This window comes from Chelonia mydas, chromosome 7, assembly GCF_015237465.2.
Source record: "Chelonia mydas isolate rCheMyd1 chromosome 7, rCheMyd1.pri.v2, whole genome shotgun sequence".
Taxonomy (NCBI): domain Eukaryota; kingdom Metazoa; phylum Chordata; order Testudines; family Cheloniidae; genus Chelonia; species Chelonia mydas.
In genome coordinates this window covers 31,182,331-31,194,076 of record NC_057853.1, presented here as the reverse complement: position 1 = coordinate 31,194,076, position 11,746 = coordinate 31,182,331, and the positions used below count along the sequence as shown (strand labels likewise).

The 11,746-nt window shown below is 44.5% G+C and overlaps 1 protein-coding gene across 5 annotated transcripts in view; it reads left to right on the top strand.

The window, feature by feature from the left end:
* The first annotated feature begins 1,367 nt into the window (after positions 1-1,367).
* The window catches only part of CDC42EP2 (CDC42 effector protein 2), a 28,293-nt gene continuing 17,914 nt past the window's right edge, over positions 1,368-11,746 (top strand). The window contains exon 1 of one of the 5 annotated variants that reach the window (XM_037905040.2): positions 1,368-1,666. The gene's annotated coding sequence lies outside the window, so the exon portion shown is untranslated. Of the gene's footprint in view, positions 1,667-7,003; positions 7,024-9,926; positions 10,134-11,746 lie in introns of those variants that run through there. The other 4 variants (XR_006292386.1, XM_027832521.3, XM_043551978.1 and 1 more) reach the window with 4 other exon arrangements.

The window sequence follows — 11,746 nt, the reverse complement described above, 5'->3', positions numbered from 1 at the left end:
AATAAATACCCAGGCTATTTCCAGCAGGGGCTGGCAAAGGCTCAACTGAAATACAATCTTGTGAGCAGCTTGTCCAGTGAAAGTTGGCTGAGAAGTTACAGAGATGTCACGCTGCAGGCATACTGATTTATATTTTTTATTTAGATGGATGACTAATTTGCTTAGCTCTGTGCACTGGATCCCTAAAGAATCCATGCACTTTGGGTCTGCTCCAAAGCCCATTGAAGTTAATGGAAAGACGCAGCAGGCGTGTTGGGTCAGGCACTTTATGCATAGACCATACACAATGCTCTCTGAGAATCAGCGCCCTTTATGCTGAGGCAATCTGTTCACTGAGAGAGCATGCAGTTTGCACTGTTGAAAAACTCTTGTGATTTGATCATGAGTCTTGTGATTTTGGTGTTTTCCCTAAAGCCACAGCTACTGGAATCAAGAGAATGGATGAGAATCTCAGCTTCAATTAAAAAAAAAAAAAAAAAGGTACATTTCTAGCCCTAATGGCTGCAGAGAGAAGTTGAAAAACATGTAATGAGAGTATCCTAAAGATTCAGAACCCAGAAGGCAAATTAAAAGAAATGACAATTAATTAATTTTAAAAATAATCTCATAATTTTCAAGACAATCTCATGATTTGAGGGTCCTGGCTCATAATTTCTGAACACCTAAGTGATTTAGGAGCAGAAGTTCTACTGAATGGCAATGGGACTGTTTCTCAATTACTTAGGGGCTTTTGAAAATTCCATCTTTTATGTACAATCCGATCTTTTATGTACAATCCGTGCATTTTATACACAGGAAATCCGTAATTTTATGCAGTTTAGGCACAAGGAAAATCTTTTCCCTTAATTCCCAGGGAATCTGCATTTTATGCATAAATCATGCATTTTATGTACAGAGAATCCATGTATTTTGGGTAGAATTTTCAAAAGCATCTAAATCACTTAGCATCAAAGTCCTATTGAACGTCAAAAGGATATGTGCTCCTAAGTCACTTAGGTGCCTTTGAAAATTTTATCTTTTATCTGGGGATATTATACACACACAGTGTCCATGCATTTTATGCACAGAAGATCTATGGATATTATGCACAGATAAGCCATGCATTTTAGGCATAAGGAAAACTCTCCTTAAATCACAGGGAACCCATACATTTAATGTACCAAGCATCCTGCATTTTATGCACAATCAGTCCTCTTTTGCCCCGGGGATCTGGTAATTTTATGCATGCAGAGGACACCTCCCTCTGAAAGTTTAGGAAAGAGGATTGCAAGTTTCATATATAAAAAAAAGTCTGCCCTTGTCTGTGGCCCCTCCTGAAAAGGATGCCTAAGGCCTCCCCTAAAATGTTACATCAGTCTAACTGAAAGCCGTGGAGCGCAGCGAAAGAGCAGGGTGGGACTGGCTGGCTTGTGCACTTGGCCTGGGGAGGAGTTTGCATGCTATTTCTCTGGCTAGCTACATTGTAGCTTTAGCATTGGCTCTCTCGGGAGCAGGGAGGAGGGAGCAGCCCTAGCTGAACACATTGCCGGCAGCGCGCAGTGTATTGGCTTAAGAAGCAGCAGGGTGGGGAACAAGGGAAGGAAGAACCCGCTGCTGCTCACTGCAACTCGGAGCAGGAGTCTCACTACCAGCGTCCGGCACTGAGGCTGAGTACTGCGGAGGAGGAGTGAGTGGCTGTCGGTTTTTTGTTTTTGTTTTTTTTGGTAGCTCTCCCAAAACTTTGAAGGATGTGTGTGTGAGGGTACTTGGCAGTGCCAGCTCATACACTGCAGCAGTGTCACTTGCCACGGAGCCCGAGACTGGAGTTTTGGAATAGCCCAAGAAGCTTTGCTGGAAATCAGGACTCTTGGCTTCTGTTCCCAGCTCTGAGAGGAAAGTGGGGGTCAGGACACTTGGGCTCTGGTCTCACTTATGGCAGGGGAGTGTGGTCGAGTGGTTAGAGAAGAGTGGAGCTGGGAGTCAGGACTCCTGAGTTCTTTTCCCAGCTGTGGGAGGAGAGCAGGGGAGGCTGGGAGTCAGGACTCTTGGGTTTTATTCATGGCTCTGCAATGACTCCCTGTGTTATGGGGTGGGGGTGGGGGTGATAGTGGAATATTTTCTTTGCCTTGGTTTCTTCCCTGTTTGTAAAATGGGGATAATTTCTGCTGCCAGGATGTGTGCATAAGGCCAAGAATGTTTGAGAGTTGCCTTGGGGTCCTAGAAAGAGGGCAAAGTCATAGCTTTCTCAACCAGGAGGGCACTGTTTTCCTGCAGTGCAAGTTGGTAGCTGCTACCACTTTTCTTCCTTGTCGAGGGCAGTGGGCCTGGCACTGAAATGGGATCCCCCTCCTTCTGTCTTATTCCATCTGTTAACAACCAGGGGTGACTTTCCATGGTATTTGTTTTTAAGGGAGTGCAAGCTGTAATCAGTAAAGCTTGTTAAATTGGCTCTTACTGCTTGCAACAAGAGGGGTGGGGGAAGAAATTAATTCTATCACATTTTAAATCAAGTTGTGGTACTTAGTAACTGCCTTTTAAATTTAGAGCTGGACTTCAGGGTATCATTTACCCATCGTCTTCTATATAAAGCTCTGGTTGTCTCCCATGGGGATTTTTTTTTTACACCTATGTTACATGTCTCCGTCTAGGCAGGTTGCTCTATGTAGATAGTGCTAATGTAATTTTAGAAACCAGCTGTGAAGTTTATAACTATCTTTAGATTAACTCCAGCAAATTGAGATGCTTGAAATAGATGTCATGTTCTGGATGGTGGGATAAAGGACTGATTCTTACTTTTAGACCTCTTGACACTGGCAGAGCAGTGTAAAGGGCCTTGGGGTAAATGAGAAGCAGGCCTTATGGATCTTTATAAGTGACACAGTATGGGGATAGCTGGAGAACCATGCAGATGCTCCACTTAGTTCCCTCTGTGTAAATCTGAAGTAATTCCATGGGGCTTATGTTACTGAGAGTGGAATCCACCCCAATACAAGAATATTGAAAGGACCATTCAGTCCAGGATCCTGCCTCCAACATTGCCCAGTACCAGCTGCTTCAAAGGAAGATGCTAGAAACCTGTAGAAGGAAATTATGGGATTATTTGACCCAAGGGGAAACTTTCTTCTCACCCTAATGGTTAGAGGTTGGTTATATCTGATTAATGATTGTCACTAGTAGGTGCCCAGTAAGACAGGGTGTTGCTAGTTTTAGGAGGACCCCTCTTCTAGAGTAATAGAACTGTAGGACTGGAAGGGGCCTCAAGAGGTGATCTAGTCCAGTCTCCTGCACTCATGGCACGTCTAAGTATCTAGACCATCCCTGACAGATGTTTGTCTAACCTACTCTTAAAAATCTCCAATGATAGAGATTCCACAACCTTCCTCGGCAATTTATTCCAGTGTTTAATTACCTCGACAGGAAGTTTTTCCTAATGTCCAACCTGCAATTTAAGACCACTGTCTCTTGTCCTTCTTGAAGTATTTATTTGTTATATTATTATTTTATTATTCTTTGTATTTCACTAGCAACTTGAGACCCAAAAGAGGTTGGGGCCCTATTGTGCCTGTCACTGTACTGACAGATTTTGAGAAATGGCCCCTGCCCCAGAGAGCATACCATGTAAACAGACAGGACAGACAAAAGGTGGAAGCGGAAACAGCCAAGTGGCAAAGAGAGGGGAAGAGCCTAGAACCCATCTCTCCTGATACTCAGCCCCACATCCTAGCCACTAGACAGCATTGCTTTGTTCAGTGTATCTTACAGTTAGACACGTTTTATGGGTTTCCCTCACCCAGTCTGAAGTTTGGGCCTAACTTCGCCCTCTTCATAGTTTCCCCCACATCCTTGGATGATTCTCCCCTCTCTAAGGAAGATGACCATTACAGTTGCCTTCATCCTCCAACTGGCCAAGGCAAGAAAGTAGGTTCCAATGCCATTGGCATTCTGTAACTTGGCCAGCAGGAGGTGCTTGCAATGGGAATAGCTGCCACTCCCCAGAGTCCTGAGCTTGCATTGCCGGACTGCAAGATAGCTGAGGCTGGCATACTATGTTACTGGCTACCAACTCACCTGATGTCTTGGGCGTCCTGGAAAAAATAACGTTTTAGGATTGGCCTTGCTATACCAATCCCTCCCCAACTCCCTGGTGGGCTAATATGATGTCTCATGGCATCTTTCTGACTAGTGGTCTGCCAGGAGAAGGGTAGTTCTGAGTACTTCATCTCCTTTGTGGAACTTGCACATACATTTCGCTGTCCAACTCCTTTGTGGGCTAGACTAGCTTGGAGTCAACAGCAGGGTAAGCCAGTGAAGGGAGGAGACACAGAGCAAGGGAAGAGGGATTCCAGGGTAGAGGGTGTTTTGCTACAGAGCTTTGCTTTATGTTTTACATTGACAGGAGAATCATTTTGGTAGGGTGGGCTCAAAGGATTGGTTTTAGGTTTGGTGGAGGGGGGGAGGGAAGGGGAGGTTTACTGGATTATTGGAGGATGGGGTTGTGGGCTGTATCCACTCTACAGATAAATCTATCTTGGGTATTTTTAAAACATTCCTCTTTAGGGCAAACATTTTCCCTGGAGCACTAAGCAAATTGTTTTTTGTGGGTGGGGTGAGGGAAATGACCCTCCATGTAACTCAGAGACCTTTGTAGGGCTGGAAAGGTGAAACTTCTTTTAAGATGATAGATACAGCCATCTAGTGGATGTATGGGAGAACCAGGTGGATTCTCTGCTAAGGAATGTCCCTTAGCATGCTTCCAAACTCTCTGTGCTTACATGTATAAGAAAACTAGCCAGCACTTCCTGTTCCTTCAGGAGGAAAAAAGGAATGTTTTAATCTAAGGCCTTGTTTACATTGAGATGTTAGGCATTGGTGCAAGTCCCTGGTGTAGATGTGTTTTACATGATTGTAACATGATTTCCACCAGTGCAGTTTACCCTGAGGATAAACTGCACTGGTGTAAATAGTGTCTACACAAGGAGTCAGTCTCCTTGTTGCCTTTCACCTTGTGTGGTCATTTATAGTGGTGCAAATCATTTACTGCTCTGACTTAGTAACATTTTACATACACCTTTGCTGCCTTCACTTTGACTGACGTAAATTACTCCCCAAGCTGCAGGTCAGTGGAGTTTGACTGGCCCTAGGAGTTTGGACTGGTGCTAAGATCCCAGATTCTGATCTTGGTTATGCTAGTGCAAATCAGGAGCAGCTCCAGTGAATTAATTGGTGTGACACTGCAGCTTTTCACCAGTGTATGTAAGTTCAGTATATAGACAAGGCCTTAGCCTCAGAAGTTGAAGGATGTGTGTGTGTGTGAGAGAGAGTGTGAGGGGGAAACAGGGGGTTGATTCTCCCTTGTATGCACATCATGGAGTAACGTAACACCCGTGCAGAGTGGGTGCAAAACTCTACTGCTAGCTGCCATGGTTCACCACTGTGTTACTCCTGTTCTATATCAGTGTAATTTAACTGAAAATGGAGTCATACTGGCATAAATCTGGGGTAATGCTGTGGCTAATCAGCCTTAGTGTGAATGAGTGGAAATCTCTGATTTGGGTAGTGGCTTGTATCCACTCTGCACAAGTATAAATGACTATATAAACCACCAGGTGGGGAGAGGGCTGGAGGTAAAAGAGAGTCAGGCCTAGTGGCTTGAGCACTGGACTGGGAGTTAGGAGAACTGGGTTCTATTCCTGGCTTTGCCCTGGCCTGCTGGGTGACCTTGAGGAAGTCTCGTCCCCTCTCTGTGCCTCAGTTTCCCCATCTGTAAGATGAGGATAATGATCCTGATCTCCTTTGTAAAGTTCTCTGAGATCTACAGGTGATAAGAGCTAGGGATTATCTTTCTTTTATTATTTAAGGTTTTGCAAAATCAAGCTACGTGAATAACCAAAAATGTTTCCATGATTTTTTTGGGAGGTTTAATTCCCATGCTAATAAATAAGCATTCCCTCGCAGTGTTTACAATGCCAACACTGGAGCACGTATCAAGGAATCAATCTCTCGCTATTACTCTGATCCCCACCCCTACTGCTGAAGTCCCTGGTCCTGCAGTAGGATGGGATGAAGAATATTGCGGACAGTACTGTAAGCTCTTTGGGGCAGGACTGTCTCATTGTTCTGTTTGATCAGCACTTAGCACAATGGGGTCCTGCTGCATGACTAGGGCTCCAAGGTACTGCTGCAATACAAATAATAATCCCTAGCACATACACAGTGCTTTTCAACAGTAGATTTCAAAGTGCTTTACAAAAGAGGGCAAAAAGAAAAGGAGTACTTGTGGCACCTTAGAGACTAACATTTATTTGAGCATAAGCTTTTGTGAGCTACAGCTCACTTCATCAGATGCATTCACATCCACTGAATGCATCCGATGAAGTGAGCTGTAGCTCATGAAAGCTTATGCTCAAATAAATTGGTTAGTCTCTAAGGTGCCACAAGTACTCCTTTTCTTTTTGCGAATATAGACTAACACGGCTGCTACTCTGAAAAGAGGGCAGAATCATTATCACCATTTTACAGATGGGGGAACTAAGGCACAGAGAGGAGAAGTGACATGCTCAATGTCACCCAGCAAAGCAGTGGCAGAACCAGGAGTTGAATCCAGGACTCCTAGGTCCTAACCCAGTGCTTTATCCACTAGACCACATTGCCTCTCCCTTACTAAATGTTAATGAATTTTGGCCTGGCACAACTCCTGGGAGGTAGGTAGAGGGAGTGCCTTATCCAAGGCCATCTGCTGAGTTGGTGGCATAGCGGGGAGTAGAATCCAGCTGTCCTGAGTCCCAGCTCACACGGCAGTATTACACATTGACTTCAGTGGTGTTAACTCTTGATTTATCCTGATGTGAGATCACAACTGGGCCCCCAGTACTTTTGCTGCAGGAGCATCCTTCCTATCCTGTAGGCCATAAAAGTCTTGTATTAAGACCCCTGCCTCTTCTTTATTTCTGTGTCCAGTAGAACCAAGTATCTGGATAGCTGGAATTGCACCAGAACCTGGTCCCTACCCAATTCCAGATGGTCCATCTCACCCTCTTACTGACGGTGAGGCACATTTTCCAGGTTGTACTTTCTCTTTATTTTTTCCATCTCTCTCCTGGCATATACACCTGAATCTCATTTCATAGGTTTGGGGAGGGAACTCCTGGAGTGTGATCAAGAAGATGTGGGTTCTATTCCCAGCTCTGTGCTGACTTGCTTTGGCACGTTCCCCTTGCTATGCCTCAGTTTCCCCTCCTACTCTTTGTCTATCTTGCCTGTTTAGATTATAAACTCTTTGGAATAGGGACTGTCTCTTACTATGGCCAGGTTTATGCTAGAAACTTTTGCCAGTACAGTAATGTCGGTTAGGGGTGTGATTTCCCCTCTCCCCAGCTTATTTCATTAATTGGTGTAAACTATACCAGCAAAAGCACGCTTGCCAGTATAAGCTGCATCTACATTAGGAAGGTTTGCTGGCATAACTGTATTTGTATCGCTATCCTGGCAAACCTTTTCAAGTGTAGACTAGGCCTTCGTATCTGTGCAGTGCCTAGTACAATTATTGTCTATTTGTATTACTAGAGTGACCAGGAATCCCTGTCATGGACCAGGACCCACATTGTGTTAGGTGCTGTACAAACACAGAACAGAAAGTTGGTCTCTACCCCAAGTTGCTTAGATCTAATACAAGAGACAACAGATGGATACAGGCAGATGGGGGAATACAAGAAAATGACAATGTTGGTGAGCATGATAGATAGGCAGTGATCTCAGCATAATAATGGCCTGACTGTTGTCAAGTTGTTTGTAGACCTCACATCAAAGAAGAAATTTGAGGAGGGGTTTGAAGTTGACAGTGAGGTGGCTTTGTGGATGTTTATGGGGAGCTCCTCCCAACCATGAGAGGCAACATGGGAGAAAGTACAAAGGGGCTTGTTTGAAAATGTAACAAGTGGGTAATGCAGGCTTGCACCATGGGCCAATCAGAGGTGAGCATTGACAGCTCAACAGCAGATGGGACATGATAAATAGGGTGGGTTAGGGATTGACCGGGAAGGGCCATGAAAGTGAATAGAAGCAGCTTATGCTTTATGCAATGGAGGTATTCAAAGGGAGGGGTGAACTGTTAAAGTGACAGGCTAGGAAAATGATCTTTGCAGCCGTATTCTTTGCAGTCATGGGGCCCTAATTCCAGTTGGGGTCTCTTGGCAGTATAGTCATAAAAATAGTTAATAACCATCTGTGATGTAACCTTTGTTTGGTTTGTCTAGACTAGTAGGGACTGATTCTCATTTACACTAAGGTTCCTTTACACCACTCTGATAAAGTGAAGGGGTCCTAAAGTGAATGCAAGGGATTCTTTTACACTGCCAGAGCCTTATTAGTGTAAATGAGAATTGGCTTGATCTTGCATCATTACGTCATTGGGAGCTTTACCAACTATTTCTATGGACACAGCATCACAATACTAACCACTGCCCCTTGAACAGCCAAAGTGCCATGTGCGTCAGCTCTCTCAGGGGAGGGCCTCAGTCACAGGATGCCTTTGTTTTGGAGGCTGGGGGGGGGGAGGGGGCAGGCATTGAGGCCACTGAATCTCTGATGGGAGGGGTTTCTTTTAGCTTGTCAGAGCAGGTGCTGTAAGGAGCCGTTAAACTGAACCTCTAAGGCTGCCCCAGGAAGGAAAGACACAAAAGGGAAATGGTTTGCCAGTAACAGGCACAAACAGGGCTAGGCTGCTATTTTTATAAAGAAAAGGGTGTGGTGCACATTACAGAAAGGAATATGATGTCATTCCCTGTGTGGGTTGGGGGGGTTCCAGAGATGCTCTCTGTTTTGTTACAATAGCCATTGAAAGACAAGAATTCTAATCTGATCATGTTAATGTTTCAGGGTGGAATCTTTAAAGGAGTTCAAGGAAGTTAGGTTCCTTAGGCTCCTTTAAAAATCCCAGCCTAAATGATTGCCTGTGTGCAGCCATGTTGGGCTGGAAGTTTCCTTTCTGATATTATCCAGTAATAAAACACTGCAGTTTTACATATACCTTTCCCTCTCCTTACTAAAACAGACTAGGACTGGTGACCCTAGAATAATAATAATTAATTAATACCTCGCTCTTACAGAGCTCTTCATCCAGATGTCTCAAAGTGCATCAGTATCATTCTCATTTTTCAGATAGGGAAACCGAGGCTCGGGAGGTCACTTGCCCAAGGTTACCCAGCAGGCCAGTGGCAGAGCCAGGAATTGAACTCAGGTTCTATCAGCCCCAGTCTTCCTATAACATAACTATTAACTGTACAGTCCTGCCAGTGACAACCGTAGTAGCAGCAGGAGGTGATAATATGTTGCATGTTCTATTCCTTCTTCCGGGAGTCCAATCTCAGTGAGAAATCAGCATTTTTGCTTAGCAAGTCGAGTTCTGCAAAGCTTGTTTGTTTCTGTTGTTGCTGTTCCTTTCTCACCTAGTGTTGCTCGACTGGGCAGCATGCAGCTACATGGACTGTATTGTGCAGAGCATGGGGCAGAAAATGGAAATTAGATCATTATTGAGTGACAGCAGGTTCATTTGTTGGGGGCTTATTCTGGTCATTTGACTGAGTGGGGATTTTTTGTTATTTTTTTAGGAATGAGATTTTCAAAAGCAGCTCCCCTCCAATCCACCCCCACCTCTGCCAGCTAGAGCTTGGAAGGATCTTTGTATGTAAATCATTCCAGAGATCAGTCTTATCTAATACTAAAAATTAGCACTCACTAGGCCTGACTGATTTCACTTGTGGTGCTGTAAATCAGGAATAACACCACTGAAGTCAATGAAGTTGCTTTGGTGTAAAACTAATGTGAGATCAGAATCAGGCCCCATATGTAACTCCAGTGACTTCAGAGGAGCCACTCCTTATTTACATCAATGTAAATTAGGTCAAAAGCAGGCCAATAATGGGTCTTATTTTACAGAAGGGGAAACTGAGGTACACAAAAACAATTTGCTTCTCAGAAGGAGTTCTTCTCACAGCTTCAGGCTCTCAGGGCTGTGCTTGGACAGTGCGTCTGCTATTATTCCAGAATAAGAGCTATGCCTAATGGGTGGACGAGAGCTGCAGCCCCTGTAAATTGACATAGCTCCATTAAAGTTAATGCAGCTATATGGATTGGGGATCTGCCCCTGTGCTTTTAAGGTATGTAAGTGAAGTCTTGGGGGAAAAACTGCATGCAAATCCCAACTCCTGGTATAGCCATGCACACTGCTCCAATAGTACTGTTGCTCCTTTTTGCCCCAAACAGCTAGTCAAAGTTTTAGGGCCCTGGGGATGTTCCAGTTGGTAGTAGAAATTGATGGAGTCTGGTATTTTCTTTGATACAGTTTTGTTTATTTACAAAGTCCTGAGTCTGTGACTCCAGAAGGAATCAAATAGCAGGAAACAGCTCACAGCACCAAGAGCAAGCTTTTCAGCCTGCTCCCCTGACCCCAAAACTTCTCCCCAGGTTTCTTCCAGGGACAACCACACACACTTTCAGCTGCTCCTTTAGACTCTCTCTCTCTCTGTGGGTATGTCTACACTGCAAGCGCTACAGTAGCACAACTGCAACACTCCAGCTACACTGCTGTGGTGATGTAATGTAGACAGACACTTGGTAGAGCAATGGAAGGGGTTTTTCCATGGCTGCAGTAGCAGTAAATCCACCCCCTGGAGAAGCAGTAGCAAGGCTGACAGATTTCAGAGTAGCAGCCGTGTTAGTCTGTATTCGCAAAAAGAAAAGGAGTATTTGTGGCACCTTAGAGACTAACAAATTTATTTGAGCATAAGCTTTCGTGAGCTACAGCTCACTTCATCGGATGCATACTGTATGCATACATACTGTAGCTCACGAAAGCTTATGCTCAAATAAATTGGTTAGTCGCTAAGGTGCCACAAGTACTCCTTTTCTTTTTGCGACTACAGACTAACACGGCTGTTACTTTTGAAATTTATTTGAGCATAAGCTTTCGTGAGCTACAGCTCACTTCATCGGATGCATTCAGTGGAAAATACAGTGGGGAGATTTATATACATAGAGAACATGAAATGGGTGTTACCATACACACTGTAACCAGAGTGATCACTTAAGGTGAGCTATTACCAGGAGGAGGGGGCGGGGTGGGGGGGACGGACGGACCTTTTGCTGTGATAATCAAGGTGGGCCATTTCCAGCAGTTGACAAGAACGTGTGAGGAATGGCGGGGGGGGGGGAGGGGGAATAAACATGGGGAAATAGTTTTACTTTGTGTAATGACTCATCCACTCCCAGTCTCTATTCAAGTTAATCGTATCCAGTTTGCAAATTAATTCCAATTCAGCAGTCTCTTGTTGGAGTCTGTTTGTGAAGTTTTTATTGTTGAAGTATTGCCACTTTTAGGTCTGTAATCGAGTGACCAGAGAGATTGAAGTGTTCTCCAACTGGTTTTTGACAGAAGAATTCTTCCATGGACCTAGCGGTGTCTATGCTGGGGCTTCGGTCGTCTTAACTCTGTTTCTCAGGGGTGTGTGAATTTTTCACAGCCCTGGACAACATAGGTAGGTCGACCTAAGTTTTAGGTGTAGACCAGGCCTCTGTCTTTCCCAGTTTTTGTATTTGGCCTCCCCAACAACCCCCTACACCAAAATAATACTCAGCCAAAAGCCTCTGGGCAGGTTCACAGTTCACACATTTCTTTTGTCTTAGGTGTGGCTTTTACCTCAACCCAAAACAAGGTTCCACCCAGTCCATAACAATACCTGCTCCTAGGTTTGCTCCTTGTCCCAGTGAAGCC